Below are 21,804 nucleotides of genomic sequence, written 5' to 3' on the forward strand. Positions count from 1 at the left end.
CCAGGTCCCGCCCCTTTTGCAGAAATTCCAGGATCCCTCTGATCGGAGGTTTGCTCGATCGCGGGATATCTATAAACTCTAGGAATTTACCCCAAACTCTGCTATAAATCTTTGTTGTAATTGGTTTTCTACTCCCCAATAAAGTAGAAACCAAGCCTGGTGAAAACCCCTTGCTACTCAATAGCGACCTCTCAAATTCCATGCCGAAAGATGGAACCCCCTGGCCTGGGCATGGAATACTGGTCCCTGCATGAGAAGGTCTGGCCTCTCTGGTAGAATCCAGGGATCTGACACCGACATTAGCCGAAGCAGAGAGAACCAAGGCCTCTTGGGCCAAAAAGGGGCTATCAAAATCACCCTGGCGCCTTCCTCCCGGATCTTCCTCACCACTACTGGAATCATCACTAATGGCGGAAAGGCATATGCCTTCCTGAACCCCCAAGGAATCTGGAGGGCATCTACCGCATGGGGATTTTCTGCCGGATTTAGGGAGAAAAATCTCTGTACCTTTCTGTTTGCCCTTGTGGCGAACAGGTCTATGTCTGGCTGCCCCCATAACTGGACAATCTGGTGGAAGACCTCCGGGTTCAACCCCCACTCCCCCTGTCTTAGGGTATGGCGGCTTAGAAAATCTGCTTTCACGTTTTCTACCCCCTTTATGTGAAGGGAGCTGAGGGATAGGAGGTTTCGCTCTGCTAGACCAAGGATCCTGTCTGCCACCACCATCAGAGGGCGTGACCTTGTCCCTCCCTGGTGATTCACATAGGCCACTGCTGTCCGGTTGTCGGACCTGACCTGGACATGGTGATTTTGGATGTGAGGGAGGAAGCCCCTGAGGGATCTTTCTACTGCCCAAAGCTCCTTTAAGTTTGAGGATGCTCCCCTCTCGTGGTAAGCCCAGTGACCCTGTATTGAGAGTTCTGCCAGATGACCCCCCCCCCATCCGGAACTGCTTGCGTCGGTCGTAATTACCCGATCTACTGGTCTGGACCATTGAACGCCTGCGGTCAGATTTCCCCTGACTGTCCACCACGAAAGGGAATCTACTACTTCTGGGGAGAGAGAAAGCCTGCCTTCTAAATGCCCGTTGCAGGACTTCTGTGCTGACAGGACCTCCCACTGAAGCCGCCTCATATGCCCCTGGGCCCACATTACTGCTGGGAGACAGGCCGTCATAGAACCCAGGAGGGACATTGCCTCTCGCAGAGACATCTCTGGAGCTTGAATGGCCTTCGAGACTAATGCAATCAACCTGCAGATTTTGTCCTCTGGGAGGAAGCAGGTTTGGCGACGAGAGTCTAGGATTAGACCCAGAAAGGTCTGAGTCCTGGAGGCGGTTAGTCTTGATTTTTGGAAATTTACTAACCACCCCAGCTGATGCAACACTTCCGTGACCAATAGGAGCTGACTGGAGCAGTGGGCTTCTGTTTTCCCTATTATCAAGAAGTCGTCTAAATATGGCACGATCACTACATTCTTGATCCGTAGGAAGGCTGTCACTTCTGCTAATAGTTTGGTAAATATTCTGGGGGCAATGGAGAGGCCAAAGGGTAGGGCAGCAAACTGAAAATGCCTCAGCATCCCCTGAATAAACAGGGCTACTCTCAGATACTTCTGATACTACGGATGGATTGGGACGTGATAATATGCGTCCTTCAAGTCTATTACAGCCATAAAGCAGTTGCGATGTAAGAGCTTCACTGCCGAGCTTACTGACTCCATCTTGAAAGTCTGGTTTTCTACTACTTGGTTCAGACTCCTGAGGTTGATGATGGTCCTTAAGGACCCATTTGGTTTTTTTATCATGAATAGTGGGGAATAGAACCCCCTCCCTCTCTGTGTTGCTGGTACTTCGAGAAGGACCTGCTTTCCTACTAACTCTAATACTTCTGTTTCCAGGGCTAATTGTTCTTCCTGGACCTCTCGTAGGGGGGTAACCACAAAGGTCCGCCAGGGGGTCTGGCTGAACCGGATCTTCAGGCCCCCACTGATAATTTTCAGAATCCAGGGGTTTGATGTTATCGCATCCCAAGGTGGAAGAAAGTGGGAAAGCCTTCCACGCACTTCCAGCCTGGCATCATTGGGAGGATCTCTTCGAACTCGAGGATGGTCCTCCAAACATGTAGCCCGACTCTTTTTTGGACTTGGCTTCCCATCTCTTTTTGTCTCCCGAAGGACGACCCCGGTTAAAAATTTCTCCTCCGAAAACTAAATCTTCTTGGTTCCCCCGAAAATCCCGGGAACCCTTTGCTTTTATCGCCTGCTTTTTCTAACAGGTCTTCTAACTTTTGGCCAAACAGGAGTCTACCGTCACACGGGAGGGAGCACAGTTTCTGTTTCGAAGGTAGGTCACCTGGGCAACCTTTGAGCCACAAGGCCCGCCTGGCTGCGTTGGATAGTCCCGCTGCCCTAGCTGACAGTCTGACCGAGTCAGCTGAAGAGTCAGCCAGGAAGGCCGATGCTGTTTGTATTAGAGGTAGCTCTGCAAGTATTGTCTGTCTGGAGACCTTTTTATCTTTAAGCTGGTCTTCCAGCTGTTGGAGCCACACCATCAAGGACCTCGCCACACAGGTGCTAGCCACCGCTGGTTTTAGGCCGCCTGCCGCCGCCTCCCACGTGTGGCGGAGGAAGGAGTCGGCTCTTTTATCCAGGGCATCTTTTAGGACGCCAGAGTCCTCCAAGGGCAGGGAAGATCTTTTCGATGACCTTGCCACAGTACCGTCCACCTTGGGGATCTTATCCCAAGGTTCCGCATCCTTCTCTTCGACGGGGTACCTTCTTTTGGAGAAGGAGGGTAAAGCCCCTGATCTCTCAGGTCTCCTCCACTCCCGGTCAATGAGGCCCTGAATTTTACTGTTAACCGGAAATGAGCGTCTCTTCTTCTCTACCAAGCCCGCAAACATGATGTCCTCCCGGGATTTAGATGCTCTCTCTTCCTCCAGACCCATGGTTGATCTTACTGCCCTAACCAGTCTGTCTGTATTCTCAATGGGGAAGCAGGGTCTACCGCCCCCCAATGAGGAAGAGGACGATGAATCCCACTGCTCCTCGGACTGGGAGGAATCAGAGACGGAGGAAACCTCTCTACGGGGTCTTTTCTTCCCTCTAAGGAACCCTTTCAGGGACCCCTGAACTTCTGTATGTACTATGGACTTTAAGTTTGCAGCAAAATCCCGGGAATTCTCAGCTATGGTTTTGGTCACACAGCCCTGGCAAAGTGGTTTCTGCCACTCTACTGAGAGAGAAGCTTGGCAAAGGGCACATATTCTATGCTTTTGCTTGGCACTACTCTTCTTAGGCTCCTAAAAAAAGGAAGCACATAAGAGACTTCCCGTTACTAACCAGTGACATTCACGAAGCTCACTCACCCTCGGAGGTCACAAACGGGTACCGGAACCGATGATTCCATTCTGGATGGTCCCGAGGCACTCGAAGCCTTACTCCTGCGGCTGCCACTACGATTACTCGAGCGGCTATCTGTATACGATGCATCCCATCTGCATTTTCTGCTGCTGAGGTGGGGGGGTAAGCTGCTGCTCCTGGCTATCTGGATCAGCCATGTCTCAGAAGCGCACCACGCTTCCAGGATAGCCCCCCCCCCTTAAATATAGGGCCATCCAGCCTCCTCCGGTCTGTGGGCCCTCCCCCTTCCTCAGGCCGGAGCTCCGTTGAAAAAAAAAAAACCGGCCTGGGACGCTCCGATGGGCGCCGCCATCTTGGATCGGAGCCGCCTCCTGACGTCACCCAGCGCGCCGCTCCCAGCGTGCCCTGTGCCGTGACGTCAGGCGTGTCACACCCGGAAGCGTTCCACACTGCAGGGGGAGGACGGCGCCGCGGTCTCCGGGAGGACAGAGCCTGCCTCACCGCGTGCGCCCCGCTCGGCGCAGAGACCCCAGGGGAAGCTGCGGACGGCGCTTCTGGGATACTGAACCCGGTGCACAGGCCAGTGCCCGCTCTTACACACCGGGACAGCCCCAGGTAAGTCTTCTTTCTTCCAGACAGGTTCCCCATCAAGGACAGGAAACCAACTGAAGCGAGGGAGAGGTGCCGCCCTTTTATTTCAGACGGTTTCCTGTCCTTGGTGGGGCGGATCCTCTCAAGGTGTGCTGTCATGGGGGAGGGGAAAAAATAGATTCTCTTTAAAAAACTGTCCGACCTGCAAGAATGGAGACAACGGATATAATACAGGACAGGAAAGGTGACTGGTATGATGGAAGGCTCACAGGGGGAAAGTTATAAAGCTGGGGTACACGGGGTAGCGCACCATGCAGCAGATTGAACTATCCTTTTAAAGGCAAAGATACAGCCTATTTCCAAGATCCTACCGCAATATGTAGTAGATCTAATAATAGTAATATTCGAAAATATCTCCAATTAGAATACAGTATAGTTCTTCTGATTCACTATGTCACTTACCCTATGTGCAGGGCATTGTAGTAGCTTAGGTATCTATGGTCACGACCACTCATATAGCGACAGTTGTTAGTGGTCGTAATCATGGATACCTAAACTACTACAATGCAGTGTACATGGGGTAAGCGACAGAGCTAATCAGAAAAACAATACTACAATTTTAATTGGAGGTATTTGCTAATATTATTATTACACCTACTACATAGTGGGATAGGATCTTGGAGATGGGAATACCCCTTTTTTTAGGATACAGTTGATGCTTTACAGTCTTCCTAGGTGTACACTTACTAGTTTTTCAATGGTGGGAAAATAAGTTACCAATCTGTGCAACACAAAAAAAGAAAAAAAAAAGCATTGAATCGGTGATTTGCATTTGTATAATAATGTAATAGCAGAGAGGTGCGGGCACCTGTAGCAGGTGGAGAAGCTTTCCACCGCCCCGTGCAGAGGGTTTCCCTCCAGCCACAACTCTCTCAGCTCCAGGTTGTGGATCAGATCCAGCTCTTCAACTCTGCAAAGCTAAAAAAGAACATGTTCCCGTCACCAGCTACCACCAGAAAACAGAGAGACTTGTTTGTTTCTCGCCTTCTTCCAAGAGCCACAAACCATTTTATTGTTCCGTCTATATGGCCTGGGTTTTTTTTTCCCAGGATGAGTATGGGCTTTCTATTCCTCCATTTTTGGGACTTGTAACTTTTTCTGTTGCTGGGGCTGGGTGAGGGTCTTTTTGTATTTTTATTCATACCATTTTGATCGATTGTTTTTATTCCATTTTTGAGAAGTGCAGCGATCGAAAATTCAATTATTTTGATTTTAATTTTTTTTAAACGGTTTACAATTTGGGTTCTTCATATTTTCATAGGATGGAGTTTTACGGAATTCGATGTACCAATTTTTCTTTTTCTTTTTTTTTAAAATTTCTTTATTCTTTATTTGGGAAAAGCGAGACAAATGAAAATGATGGGTTTTAGTTTATTTATTTATTCATTTTTAAATACATTTTTACTTATTTTTGCCCTGGACTCTGCGACTGTTTGATCGCTTGTACTATACTGGGAACACAGATGTACAGAGATGGCAGGACGGGGGTCTTCAGGAGGCCACTGACTGCCACTGTACCCACCGGTACCCTACGATCGATGGCATATACGGGGTAATCGGAAAAGACGTCACGACGGCAGCAGACCCGATCCCTGCGCAAGGAGGCGACGTACCTCGTTATAGGAGAGGTTCAGACTCTGCAGGTGCCGGGTCAGGTAGAAGAGATGAGCAAAACCAGTCAGCTTGGAGAGACGACGACAACTCAGGTCCAAAGACTGAAGCTACAAAAATATATATAGAGAATTTCACAAACACCCTATGGACAGGGGGGCGCTGGTTCTTACCCCATGTATCATTAGCCCAAGAGTGACAAAAAAGATTGTGGGGGTCCCAGCGGGGTCCCCAAGGATCTCCAGTGGCATAGCCTAGTGTGGATCTGCTCAGGTCACAGATGGGGCTGTAATTAATAGTATTTATTATTACCTGGGGGTAACACTCCGAGATGATCTGCAGGACGACCTCTGCGGCTGCAGCGTGGGTCAGCGAAAGCACAATGTTGTCAGAAAGCAAATCTAAGGAAAGCAAATAACATTAGTGAGGAAGGGGCACTACGCAGGCAGAGGAGAGGAGGCGACGGGGCGCCGGCAGAGGAGAGGAGGCGACGGGGCGCCGGTAGAGGAGAGGAGGCGACGGGGCGCCGGCAGAGGAGAGGAGGCGACGGGGCGCCGGCAGAGGAGAGGAGGCGACGGGGCGCCGGCAGAGGAGAGGAGGCGACGGGGCGCCGGCAGAGGAGAGGAGGCGACGGGGCGCCGGCAGAGGAGAGGAGGCGACGGGGCCGTGAGCAAAAAGCAAAGCAGGATGCCAATATTTATTTGTAGAAGTATACAAAATGCCGCCAAAAAGTGCCCACGCACTAGCGCTATACAGTGCCTACAGCACGCGCCACACAGCGCCCACACACTACCGCTATACAGTGACTACAGCACGCGCCACACAGTCCCCACGCACTACCGCTATACAGTGCCTACAGCACGCGCCACACAGTGCCCACGCACAACCGCTATACAGTGCCTACAGCACACGCCACACAGTACCCACGCACTACCGCTATACAGTGCCCACGCATTACCGCTATACAGTGCCTACAGCACGCGTCACACAGGGCCCAAGCATTACCGCTATACAGTGCCTACAGCACGCATCACACAGGGCCCACGCATTACCGCTATACAGTGCTTACAGCACGCATCACACAGGGCCCACGCATTATTGCTATACAGTGCCTACAGCACGCATCACACAGTGCCCACGCATTCCCGCTATACAGTGCCTACAGCACGCGTCACACAGGGCCCACGCACTACCGCTATACAGTGCCTACAGCACGCATCACACAGGGCCCACGCACTACCGCTATACAGTGCCTACAGCACGCGTCACACAGGGCCCACGCACTACCACTATAAAGTGCCTACAGCACGCATCACACAGTGCCCACGCACTACCGCTATACAGTGCCTACAGCACGCGTCACACAGGGCCCACGCACTACCGCTATACAGTGCCTACAGCACGCATCACACAGTGTCCACGCACTACCGCTATAAAGTGCCTACAGCACGCATCACACAGTGCCCACGCATTACCGCTATACAGTGCCTACAGCACGCATCACACAGTGCCCACGCACTACAGGTATACAGTGCCTACAGCACGCGTCACACAGTGCCCACGCACTACCGCTATACAGTGCCTACAGCACGCGTCACACAGGGCCCACGCATTACCGCTATACAGTGCCTACAGCACGCGCCACACAGGGCCCACGCACTACCGCTATACAGTGCCTACAGCACGCGCCACACAGTGCCCACGCACTACCGCTATACAGTGCCTACAGCACGCGTCACACAGGACCCACGCTCTACCGCTATACAGTGCCTACAGCACGCGTCACACAGGGCCCACGCACTACCGCTATACAGTGCCTACAGCACGCGTCACACAGGGCCCACGCACTACCGCTGTAGAGTGCCTACAGCACGCATCACACAGGGCCCACGCATTACCGCTATACAGTGCCTACAGCACGCATCACACAGGGCCCACGCATTACCGCTATACAGTGCCTACAGCACGCTTCACACAGGGCCCACGCACTACCGCTATACAGTACCTACAGCACGCGTCACACAGGGCCCACGCATTACCGCTATACAGTGCCTACAGCACGCGCCACACAGGGCCCACGAACTACCGCTATACAGTGCTTACAGCACGCGCCACACAGTGCCCACGCATTACCGCTATACAGTGCCTACAGCACGCGCCACACAGGGCCCACGCACTACCGCTATACAGTGCCTACAGCACGCGCCACACAGTGCCCACGCACTACCGCTATACAGTGCCTACAGCACGCGTCACACAGGGCCCAAGCATTACCGCTATACAGTGCCTACAGCACGCATCACACAGGGCCCACGCATTACCGCTATACAGTGCCTACAGCACGCGTCACACAGGGCCCACCCACTACCGCTATACAGTGCCTACAGCACGCGTCACACAGGACCCACGCTCTACCGCTATACAGTGACTACAGCACGCGTCACACAGTGCCCACGCACTACCGCTATACAGTGACTACAGCACGCGTCAGACAGTGCCCACGCACTACCGCTCTACAGTGCCTACAGCACGCGTCACACAGGGCCCACGCACTACCGCTATAGAGAGCCTACAGCACGCGTCACACAGGGCCCACGCACTACCGCTATAGAGAGCCTACAGCACGCGTCACACAGGGCCCACGCACTACCGCTATACAGTGCCTACAGCACGCGTCACACAGGGCCCACGCATTACCGCTATACAGTGCCTACAGCACGCGCCACACAGGGCCCACGCACTACCGCTATAAAGTGCCTACAGCACGCCTCACACAGAGCCCACGCATTACCGCTATACAGTGCCTACAGCACGCATCACACAGGACCCACGCATTACCGCTATACAGTGCCTACAGCACGCATCACACAGTGCCCACGCATTACCGCTATACAGTGCCTACAGCACGCATCACACAGTGCCCACGCACTACAGCTATACAGTGCCTACAGCACGCGTCACACAGTGCCCACGCACTACCGCTATACAGTGCCTACAGCACGCGTCACACAGGGCCCACGCACTACCGTTATACAGTGCCTACAGCACGCGTCACACAGGGCCCACGCATTACCGCTATACAGTGCCTACAGCACGCGCCACACAGGGCCCACGCACTACCGCTATACAGTGCCTACAGCACGCGCCACACAGTGCCCACGCACTATCGCTATACAGTGCCTACAGCACGCATCACACAGGGCCCAAGCATTACCGCTATACAGTGCCTACAGCATGCATCACACAGGGCCCACGCATTATCGCTATACAGTGCCTACAGCACGCATCACAGTGCCCACGCATTACCGCTATACAGTGAATACAGCACGCGTCACACAGGGCCCACGCACTACCGCTATACAGTGCCTACAGCACGCATCACACAGTGCCCACGCATCACACAGTGCCCACGGACTACCGCTATACAGTGCCTACAGCACGCATCACACAGTGCCCACGCATCACACAGTGCCCACGGACTACCGCTATACAGTGCCTACAGCACGCATCTCACAGGGCCCACGCACTACCGCTATACAGTGCCTACAGCACGCATCACACAGGGCCCACGCACTACCGCTATACAGTGCCTACAGCACGCGTCACACAGGACCCACGCACTACCGCTATACAGTGCCTACAGCACGCGTCACACAGGACCCACGCACTACCGCTATACAGTGCCTACAGCACGCATCACACAGTGCCCATGCACTACCGCTATACAGTGCCTACAGCACGCATCACACAGGGCCCACACATTACCGCTATACAGTGCCTACAGCACGCATCACACAGTGCCCACGCATTACCGCTATACAGTGCCTACAGCACGCATCACACAGTGCCCACGCACTACAGCTATACAGTGCCTACAGCACGCGTCACACAGTGCCCACGCACTACCGCTATACAGTGCCTACAGCATGCGTCACACAGGGCCCACGCACTACCGCTATACAGTGCCTACAGCACGCGTCACACAGGGCCCACGCATTACCGCTATACAGTGCCTACAGCACGCGCCACACAGGGCCCACGCACTACCGCTATACAGTGACTACAGCACGCGCCACACAGTGCCCACGCACTACCGCTATACAGTGCCTACAGCAAGCGTCACACAGGGCCCAAGCATTACCGCTATACAGTGCCTACAGCACGCATCACACAGGGCCCACGCATTACCGCTATACAGTGCCTACAGCACGCGTCACACAGGGCCCACGCACTACCGCTATACAGTGCCTACAGCACGCGTCACACAGGGCCCACGCTCTACCGCTATACAGTGCCTACAGCACGCGTCACACAGGGCCCACGCACTACCGCTATACAGTGCCTACAGCACGCGTCACACAGGGCCCACGCACTACCGCTATAGAGTGCCTACAGCACGCGTCACACAGGGCCCACGCACTACCGCTATAGAGTGCCTACAGCACGCATCACACAGGGCCCACGCATTACCGCTATACAGTGCCTACAGCACTCATCACATAGGGCCCACGCATTACCGGTATACAGTGCCTACAGCACGCGTCACACAGGGCCCACGCACTACCGCTATACAGTACCTACAGCACGCGTCACACAGGGCCCACGCATTACCGCTATACAGTGCCTATAGCACGCGCCACACAGGGCCCACGAACTACCGCTATACAGTGCCTACAGCACGCGCCACACAGTGCCCACGCACTACCGCTATACAGTGCCTACAGCACGCGTCACACAGAGCCCACGCATTAACGCTATACAGTGCCTACAGCACGCATCACAAAGGACCCACGCATTACTGCTATACAGTGCCTACAGCACGCATCACACAGTGCCCACGCACTACCGCTATACCGCTATACAGTGCCTACAGCACGCGTCACACAGTGCCCACGCACTACCGCTATACAGTGCCTACAGCACGCGTCACACAGGGCCCACGCACTATCACTATACAGTGCCTACAGCACGCGTCACACAGGGGCCACAGCACGCGCCACAAAGGGCCCACGCACTACCGCTATACAGTGCCTACAGCACGCGCCACATATTGCCCATGCACTACCGCTATACAGTGCCTACAGCACGCGTCACACAGGGCCCACGCATTACCGCTATACAGTGCCTACAGCACGCGGCACACAGGGCCCACGCATTACCGCTATACAGTGCCTACAGCACGCGTCACACAGGGCCCAAGCATTACCGCTATACACTGCCTACAGCACGCGCCACACAGTGCCCACGCACTACCGCTATACAGTGCCTGCAACACGCGCCACACAGTGCCCACGAACTGCCGCTATACAGTGCCTGCAGAACGCGTCACACAGGGCCCACGCACTACCGCTATACAGTGCCTACAGCACGCGTCACACAGGTCCCACGCACTACCGCTATACAGTGCCTACAGCACGCGTCACACAGGGCCCACGCACTACCGCTATACAGTGCCTACAGCACGCGTCACACAGGGCCCACGCACTACCGCTATACAGTGCCTACAGCACGCGTCACACAGGACCCACGCTCTACCGCTATACAGTGCCTACAGCACGCGTCACACAGGGCCCACGCACTACCGCTATACAGTGCCTACAGCACGCGTCACACAGGGCCCACACACTACCGCTATACAGTGCCTACAGCACGCATCACACAGTGCCCACGCACTACCGCTATACAGTGCCTACAGCACGCATCACACAGGGCCCACGCATTACCGCTATACAGTGCCTACAGCACGCATCACACAGTGCCCACGCATTACCGCTATACAGTGCCTACAGCATGCATCACACAGTGCCCACGCACTACCGCTATACAGTGCCTACAGCACGCATCACACAGGGCCCACGCATTACCGCTATACAGTGCCTACAGCACGCATCACACAGGGCCCACGCATTACCGCTATACAGTGCCTACAGCACGCATCACACTGTGCCCACGCATTACCGCTATACAGTGCCTACAGCATGCGTCACACAGGGCCCACGCACTACCGCTATACAGTGTCTACAGCACGCATCACACAGTGCCCACGCACTACCGCTATACAGTGCCTACAGCACGCATCACACAGTGCCCACGCACTACCGCTATACAGTGCCTACAGTACGCATCACACAGTGCCCACGCACTACCGCTATACAGTGCCTACAGCACGTGTCACACAGGGCCCACGCACTACCGCTATACAGTGTCTACAGCACGCATCACAGTGCCCACGCACTACCGCTATACAGTGCCTACAGCACGCATCACACAGTGCCCATGCACTACCGCTATAAAGTGCCTACAGCACGCATCACACGGGGTCCCCGCATTACCGCTATACAGTGCCTACAGCACGCATCATATAGTGTCCACACATTACCGCTATACAGTGCCTACATCACGCATCACACAGTGCCCACGCATTACCGCTATACAGTGCCTAGAGCACGCGTCACACAGGGCCCACGCACTACCGCTATACAGTGTCTACAACACACATCATATAGCGCCCACACAAGTTCTCAGTGTGGATTGTCACAGCTAATTTCACTTAATGGTTTGCAAAGAGTGAAATCTGTAGCCATATCTGCACTAAAATCTGCAGAGAAGTTTTGCACAGATTTATTGCAGATTTTCTGTCCCATTTACAGCGGCTTTATGACAGTTATTGCTTCAGTTATAAACTGTGGACACAGCTCAGGTGTGAACAGAGGGCAATGTGATGAGAGCTGCTGGGCGGTGATGTCATTCCTGTCCCGCAGCCAGATATTATCCGCCTCTGATTGGTAGAATTAGAAGCCCCCCTCATTCCTTTCCTCTGCTGAATGCGGCCCTTGTCCCCCCTCATTACCGCGCTCTTCCCCCCTCATTACCGCGCTCGTCTCCCCGGCCCGTCCCGCTCCTTCGCTTATTGTGCTGATGACTCCCGTGCTCTGGATTTCTGCCAGCACTAATGTTGTATCTCCTCCATCCCCCTCATCTGCAGGTGGAAGACCCCAGCCAGCCCAACGACGAGGGTCTCACAGCCCCCCACACCGCCGTGTTCGCCCCCCACACCGAGATCGTCCAGTTCCTCGTCCAGTTCGGTGAGTGAAGGTAAACGCAGCAGACAGCGCCGGCTGCTGCCCCGAATATCGGCTCGCATTAAAGGGGTCGGCAGAAAACCCCCCATCCCTTGTTAGAGGCCTGAGAGCACTTATTAAGCACTACCCCGCCCCCCCGGCCAGCACGTGACTCAGCCCCCGGCCAGATTGCATCAATGGGAGAAAAAGAAAAAAAATTCTTGGCCCAAGAAATAGAAAAGTTGAGGGTCTGGGTGATTTAGGACAGACGGTCTAGTTTTTCAGGGGGTTTTCTGTGGCGGTTTCTGTCGTTTTCTCCGCTTGGTGTCGCTGTCAGGACCCCGCTGCACTGCGCCGCCTCCTGCAACAACGCCCAGGTGTGTAAGTTCCTGGTGGAGTCCGGAGCCGCCGTGTGCGCCATGACCTACAGCGACCGCCAGAGGGCGGCAGACGAGTGCGAGGAGATGGAGGAGGCTACAGCCAGTGCTCCCAGCTCCTGTACGGTGAGTACAGACAATCCACCTGGCTACCTACAAGACATCATTCACACTTACCTGGCATTTTTTACATTTTCTTAAATGCATATATTTTGATTTTATTAAAAATGGGATTTATTAAATTTTTTGCGTCTGACATCTGCGGAATGAGTTAACTGAGAATTCATCAGTGAGCTTGCAGCTTTTTTTTTTAAGCTGTCATTTTACTGAGCCTACATGAAAGCTGAGCAGAACTTTGTGTCAGTGAGAGGAGCTCACTGACGGGTCCTCAGTTGACTCATTCCACAGCCACTTAAAAAGCCAGTAAAAGCCAAACTGTGAAAAAATTTTAATGGAACCAATTTGCAAAAAATATTTGGCTCAAAAATAAATGCATTTAAATACAAAAGAAAGTCCCCAAAGGTGACCATAACATTTAAAGGGGAAATGCCCGCTCCAACCAGATCCCTATGGTTAGAGATTTCCTGGACACAGCCCTGCTCAGAGTGGAAAAACATGGCTGCTGTGGTACAGAAACAGCGCCACATCTGCTCAGAGGCGGTATTGCAGGACCCTGAGCTGTAATACCAAATACAACCCATGGGTCAGGGTGGCGCTGTTTTCCGTAACAATTATTTCTGCAGAATTAAGAAAAAATTAAATGTTTTTATTCCCTGACGAAGTAAATGGTGAAGAATAAAAACGCAAGGTATATAAGAAAGCGCCTGCAGTTTATTCCGGCGGGCGGGATGCTGAAGCTTCGATCCCCATGGTGCGAGCCTCCATGTGAGGCCGGTGTGGGGACTCGCCTCCTCTCCTGCCTGGAGGGCGCACATTAGCGGCCACTGTAGGCGGATTAGGATGAACGGCTGGAATGTGCCGGATTATAGGGCCCCGGCTCTCACCGCTCCGGGCTGAGACAATAATCGTCTGCGCGCTGATTCCATCACTCAGAGGCGAACGCCCAGTAACCCTGTACGGCCGGGTCTGCCAGTCACTATAGCGGCAGGATGGGCCCTGAACACTGTCAGGAGTCAGTCATAGCCGGGGTCCTCCAAGTCACAGCTGCTACCTACAGGGCACCAGGTCCAAGCCCAGAGGCCGGTAACTGACCTCCTCCCAGCGAGTGAGGCCGCACCCAGCGGAGGCCATACAGGAACAGAAGGGAGGCCATTGTAGAGCAAGTGCCCGGAAATGTGGCATCCAGAGAAGTCACCGCATACAAGCGCCCAGAGCTGAGCCCTCATCTAAGCCCAAAACAGGTTTAAGACGAGGAGGGGTTAATGCAGGAGAAAAACAGCGCAAATAATGATGGCAATACCGCCACTCATACCAGTATCATAACAGTTATATTCTTATACAGGGGCAGTATATAGCAGTTATATTCTTATACAGGGGCAGTATCATAGCAGTTATATTCTTATACAGGGGCAGTATCATAGCAGTTATATTCTTATACAGGGGCAGTATCATAGCAGTTATATTCTTATACAGGGGCAGAATCATAGCAGTTATATTCTTATACAGGGGCAGTATCATAGCAGTTATATTCTTATACAGGAGCAGTATCATAGCAGTTATATTCTTATACAGGGGCAGTATCATAGCAGTTATATTCTTATACAGGGGCAGTATCATAGCAGTTATATTCTTATACAGGGGCAGAATCATAGCAGTTATATTCTTATACAGGGGCAGTATCATAGCAGTTATATTCTTATACAGGGGCAGTATCATAGCAGTTATATTCTTATACAGGGGCAGTATCATAGCAGTTATATTCTTATACAGGGGCAGTATCATAGCAGTTATATTCTTATACAGGGGCAGTATTATAGCAGTTATATTCTTATACAGGGGCAGTATATAGCAGTTATATTCTTATACAGGGGCAGTATCATAGCAGTTATATTCTTATACAGGGGCAGTATTATAGCAGTTATATTCTTATACAGGGGCAGTATCATAGCAGTTATATTCTTATACAGGGGCAGTATTATAGCAGTTATATTCTTATACAGGGGCAGTATCATAGCAGTTATATTCTTATACAGGGGCAGTATCATAGCAGTTATATTCTTATACAGGGGCAGTAGTATAGTAGTTATATTCTTATACAGGGGCAGTATCATAGCAGTTATATTCTTATACAGGAGCAGTATCATCTCAGTTATATTCTTATACAGGGGCAGTATATAGCAGTTATATTCTTATACAGGGGCAGTATCATAGCAGTTATATTCTTATACAGGGGCAGTATCATAGCAGTTATATTCTTATACAGGGGCAGAATCATAGCAGTTATATTCTTATACAGGGGCAGTATCATAGCAGTTATATTCTTATACAGGGGCAGTATTATAGCAGTTATATTCTTATACAGGGGCAGTATATAGCAGTTATATTCTTATACAGGGGCAGTATCATAGCAGTTATATTCTTATACAGGGGCAGTATTATAGCAGTTATATTCTTATACAGGGGCAGTATCATAGCAGTTATATTCTTATACAGGGGCAGTATTATAGCAGTTATATTCTTATACAGGGGCAGTATCATAGCAGTTATATTCTTATACAGGGGCAGTAGTATAGTAGTTATATTCTTATACAGGGGCAGTATCATAGCAGTTATATTCTTATACAGGAGCAGTATCATAGCAGTTATATTCTTATACAGGAGCAGTATCATCTCAGTTATATTCTTATACAGGGGCAGTATATAGCAGTTATATTCTTATACAGGGGCAGTATCATAGCAGTTATATTCTTATACAGGGGCAGTATCATAGCAGTTATATTCTTATACAGGGGCAGTATATAGCAGTTATATTCTTATACAGGGGCAGTATCATAGCAGTTATATTCTTATACAGGGGCAGTATCATAGCAGTTATATTCTTATACAGGGGCAGTATATAGCAGTTATATTCTTATACAGGGGCAGTATCATAGCAGTTATATTCTTATACAGGGGCAGTATATAGCAGTTATATTCTTATACAGGGGCAGTATCATAGCAGTTATATTCTTATACAGGGGCAGTATCATAGCAGTTATATTCTTATACAGGGGCAGTATCATAGCAGTTATATTCTTATACAGGGGCAGTATCATAGCAGTTATATTCTTATACAGGGGCAGTATCATAGCAGTTATATTCTTATACAGGGGCAGTATCATAGCAGTTATATTCTTATACAGGGGCAGTATCATAGCAGTTATATTCTTATACAGGGGCAGTATCATAGCAGTTATATTCTTATACAGGGGCAGTATCATAGCAGTTATATTCTTATACAGGGGCAGTATATAGCAGTTATATTCTTATACAGGGGCAGTATCATAGCAGTTATATTCTTATACAGGCGCAGAATCATAGCAGTTATATTCTTATACAGGCGCAGTATCATAGCAGTTATATTCTTATACAGGGGCAGTATCATAGCAGTTATATTCTTATACAGGGGCAGTATCATAGTAGTTATATTCTTATACAGGGGCAGTATATAGCAGTTATATTCTTATACAGGGGCAGTATCATAGCAGTTATATTCTTATACAGGGGCAGTATCATAGCAGTTATATTCTTATACAGGGGCAGTATCATAGCAGTTATATTCTTATACAGGGGCAGTATCATAGCAGTTATATTCTTATACAGGGGCAGTATCATAGCAGTTATATTCTTATACAGGGGCAGTATCATAGCAGTTATATTCTTATACAGGGGCAGTATCATAGCAGTTATATTCTTATACAGGGGCAGTATCATAGCAGTTATATTCTTATACAGGGGCAGTATCATAGCAGTTATATTCTTATACAGGGGCAGTATCATAGCAGTTATATTCTTATACAGGGGCAGTATATAGCAGTTATATTCTTATACAGGCGCAGTATCATAGCAGTTATATTCTTATACAGGCGCAGTATCATAGCAGTTATATTCTTATACAGGCGCAGTATCATAGCAGTTATATTCTTATACAGGGGCAGTATCATAGCAGTTATATTCTTATACAGGGGCAGTATCATAGCAGTTATATTCTTATACAGGGGCAGTATCATAGCAGTTATATTCTTATACAGGGGCAGTATATAGCAGTTATATTCTTATACAGGGGCAGTATATAGCAGTTATATTCTTATACAGGGGCTGTATATAGCAGTTATATTCTTATACAGGGGCAGTATCATAGCAGTTATATTCTTATACAGGGGCAGTATCATAGCAGTTATATTCTTATACAGGGGCAGTATCATAGCAGTTATATTCTTATACAGGGGCAGTATCATAGCAGTTATATTCTTATACAGGGGCAGTATATAGCAGTTATATTCTTATACAGGGGCAGTATATAGCAGTTATATTCTTATACAGGGGCTGTATATAGCAGTTATATTCTTATACAGGGGCAGTATCATAGCAGTTATATTCTTATACAGGGGCAGTATCATAGCAGTTATATTCTTATACAGGGGCAGTATCATAGCAGTTATATTCTTATACAGGGGCAGTATCATAGCAGTTATATTCTTATACAGGGGCAGTATCATAGCAGTTATATTCTTATACAGGGGCAGTATCATAGCAGTTATATTCTTATACAGGGGCAGTATCATAGCTGTTATATTCTTATACAGGGGCAGTATATAGCAGTTATATTCTTATACAGGGGCAGTATCATAGCAGTTATATTCTTATACAGGGGCAGTATCATAGCAGTTATATTCTTATACAGGGGCAGCATCATAGCAGTTATATTCTTATACAGGGGCAGTATCATAGCAGTTATATTCTTATACAGGGGCAGTATCATAGCAGTTATATTCTTATACAGGGGCAGTATCATAGCAGTTATATTCTTATACAGGGGCAGTATCATAGCAGTTATATTCTTATACAGGGGCAGTATCATAGCAGTTATATTCTTATACAGGAGCAGTATTATAGCAGTTATATTCTTATACAGGGGCAGTATCATAGCAGTTATATTCTTATACAGGGGCAGTATCATAGCAGTTATATTCTTATACAGGGGCAGTATCATAGCAGTTATATTCTTATACAGGGGCAGTATCATAGCAGTTATATTCTTATACAGGGGCAGTATCATAGCAGTTATTTTCTTATACAGGGGCAGTATCATAGCAGTTATATTCTTCTACAGGCTCAGTATCATAGCAGTTATATTCTTATACAGGCGCAGTATCATAGCAGTTATATTCTTATACAGGGGCAGTATCATAGCAGTTATATTCTTATACAGGGGCAGTATCATAGCAGTTATATTCTTATACAGGGGCAGTATCATAGCAGTTATATTCTTCTACAGGCGCAGTATCATAGCAGTTATATTCTTATACAGGGGCAGTATTATAGCAGTTATATTCTTCTACAGGCGCAGTATCATAGCAGTTATATTCTTATACAGGGGCAGTATTATAGCAGTTATATTCTTGTACATAGGGGGCAGTATTATAGCAGTTATATTCTTATACAGGGGCAGTATTATAGCAGTTATATTCTTATACAGGGGCAGTATTATAGTAGTTATATTCTTATACAGGAGCAGTATTATAGTAGTTATATTCTTATACAGGGGCAGTATTATAGTAGTTATATTCTTGTACATAGGAGCTGTATTATAGTAGTTGTATTCTTGTACATAGGGAGCAGTATTATAGTAGTTACATTCTTGTACATAGGGGGCTGTATTATAGTAGTTATATTCCTGTACATAGGGGGCTGTATTATAGTAGTTATATTCCTGTACATAGGGGGCAGTATTATAGTAGTTATATTCTTGTACATAGGGAGCAGTATTATAGTAGTTGTATTCTTGTACATAGGGGGCAGTATTATAGTAGTTATATTCTTGTACATAGGGAGCAGTATTATAGTAGTTATATTCTTGTACATAGGGGGCAGTATTATAGTAATTATATTCTTGTACATAGGGGGCTGTATTATAGTAGTTGTATTCTTGTACATAGGGAGCAGTATTATGGTAGTTATATTCTTGTACATAGGGGGCGGTATTATAGTATTTGTATTCTTGTACATAGGAGCAGTATTATAGTAGTTGTATTCTTGTAGATAGGGAGCTGTATTATAGTAGTTATATTCTTGTACATAGGGGGCTGTATTATAGTAGTTATATTCTTGTACATAGGAGCCGTATTATAGTAGTTGTATTCTTGTACATAGGGGGCTGTATTATAGTATTTGTATTCTTGTACAGGGGCAGTATCATAGCAGTTATATTCTTCTACAGGCGCAGTATCATAGCAGTTATATTCTTATACAGGGGCAGTATTATAGCAGTTATATTCTTCTACAGGCGCAGTATCATAGCAGTTATATTCTTATACAGGGGCAGTATTATAGCAGTTATATTCTTGTACATAGGGGGCAGTATTATAGCAGTTATATTCTTATACAGGGGCAGTATTATAGCAGTTATATTCTTATACAGGGGCAGTATTATAGTAGTTATATTCTTATACAGGAGCAGTATTATAGTAGTTATATTCTTATACAGGGGCAGTATCATAGCAGTTATATTCTTATACAGGGGCAGTATCATAGCAGTTATATTCTTATACAGGGGCAGTATCATAGCAGTTATATTCTTCTACAGGCGCAGTATCATAGCAGTTATATTCTTATACAGGGGCAGTATTATAGCAGTTATATTCTTCTACAGGCGCAGTATCATAGCAGTTATATTCTTATACAGGGGCAGTATTATAGCAGTTATATTCTTGTACATAGGGGGCAGTATTATAGCAGTTATATTCTTATACAGGGGCAGTATTATAGCAGTTATATTCTTATACAGGGGCAGTATTATAGTAGTTATATTCTTATACAGGAGCAGTATTATAGTAGTTATATTCTTATACAGGGGCAGTATTATAGTAGTTATATTCTTGTACATAGGAGCTGTATTATAGTAGTTGTATTCTTGTACATAGGGAGCAGTATTATAGTAGTTACATTCTTGTACATAGGGGGCTGTATTATAGTAGTTATATTCCTGTACATAGGGGGCTGTATTATAGTAGTTATATTCCTGTACATAGGGGGCAGTATTATAGTAGTTATATTCTTGTACATAGGGAGCAGTATTATAGTAGTTGTATTCTTGTACATAGGGGGCAGTATTATAGTAGTTATATTCTTGTACATAGGGAGCAGTATTATAGTAGTTATATTCTTGTACATAGGGGGCAGTATTATAGTAATTATATTCTTGTACATAGGGGGCTGTATTATAGTAGTTGTATTCTTGTACATAGGGAGCAGTGTTATGGTAGTTATATTCTTGTACATAGGGGGCGGTATTATAGTATTTGTATTCTTGTACATAGGAGCAGTATTATAGTAGTTGTATTCTTGTAGATAGGGAGCTGTATTATAGTAGTTATATTCTTGTACATAGGGGGCTGTATTATAGTAGTTATATTCTTGTACATAGGAGCCGTATTATAGTAGTTGTATTCTTGTACATAGGGGGCTGTATTATAGTATTTGTATTCTTGTACATAGGAGCAGTATTATAGTAGTTGTATTCTTGTAGATAGGGAGCAGTATTATAGTAGTTATATTCTTGTACATAGGGGGCTGTATTATAGTAGTTGTATTCTTGTACATAGGGGGCAGTATTATGGTAGTTATATTCTTGTACATAGGGGGCTGTATTATAGTAGTTATATTCTTGTACATAGGAGCCGTATTATAGTAGTTGTATTCTTGTACATAGGCGGCAGTATTATAGTAGTTATATTCTTGTACATAGGGGGCTGTATTATAGTAGTTATATTCTTGTACATAGGGGGCTGTATTATAATAGTTATATTCTTGTACATAGGGGGCTGTATTATAGTAGTTGTCTTCTTTTACATATGAATTTTCTACTGTTGGGCAAATTGTATGAAATTCTGATAAACCCTTTTAATATGTCAGTAGAAGATGCTCGAAAACGTCTCTGATGAGGGGGATCCTGACCCTCCCGTGTCCACAAAGAGATGGGGCACTACAGGTGACAGCAGTGGAAGGAGAAAGAAGACCAAAAAGTCTAAGTGATCAGGATGCGGCTGAGAATAAACTCCATTAATGTGAACAGTGTGAGGACTGTGAGCCGGCGGCAGGCGATTTACCAGCGTTTGTCTGATGAGAGATCTGACATCTTCTTCTTGCAGGAGACGTATTTGAAGAGCAATGCTCATGTGTATGCAGCCAAGAGAGACTGGAGACTTGGGCCGTCATACTGGTCCTTCGGTCTGGAGAGAAATGACGGTGTGGGGGTCCTCTTTAATACCATGAATGTCCAGGTGGACAGAGTCCTGGAGATCTGTCCGGGCCGCTGTCTGATGCTGGACTTTACATTGGACTCCATCCATTATAGAGCGATAAACATTTATGCTCCGCAGACCAGGAAAGAGCGGAGGGAACTATTTGACCACATGAAACCATATTGCTTTACATCTAAAGTATTTATATTGTGTGGGGACTTTAATAATGTGTCCTGTAATGTGGACAGATCCAGCAGTCATAAGCAACTGAGATATGATGAGACGTTCCTTAATAATATAGTCCAGCAGGCCCACCTAGTAGACCCCTATGGGTCTCAT

The 21,804-nt window shown here is 47.8% G+C and overlaps 1 protein-coding gene and 1 long non-coding RNA gene across 2 annotated transcripts in view; both read right to left on the minus strand.

Annotated features, from left to right (window-relative positions):
• LOC141233116 (Golgi resident protein GCP60-like) overlaps window positions 1-21,804 on the minus strand; it is a 172,426-nt gene that overhangs the window by 123,107 nt on the left and 27,515 nt on the right. The gene's annotated exons all lie outside the window — the stretch shown is intronic.
• On the minus strand, window positions 4,823-6,051 carry LOC141233117 (uncharacterized). Its single transcript, XR_012299273.1, has 3 exons — window positions 5,938-6,051; window positions 5,628-5,735; window positions 4,823-4,924 (listed from the first exon to the last, which is right to left on the minus strand). It is a non-coding gene; the product is annotated as an uncharacterized lncRNA (long non-coding RNA).

The sequence above is a fragment of the Phyllobates terribilis genome, unplaced genomic scaffold, assembly GCF_046119375.1.
Source record: "Phyllobates terribilis strain yellow unplaced genomic scaffold, ASM4611937v1 Scaffold_564__1_contigs__length_1074168, whole genome shotgun sequence".
NCBI classification, from domain to species: Eukaryota; Metazoa; Chordata; class Amphibia; order Anura; family Dendrobatidae; genus Phyllobates; species Phyllobates terribilis.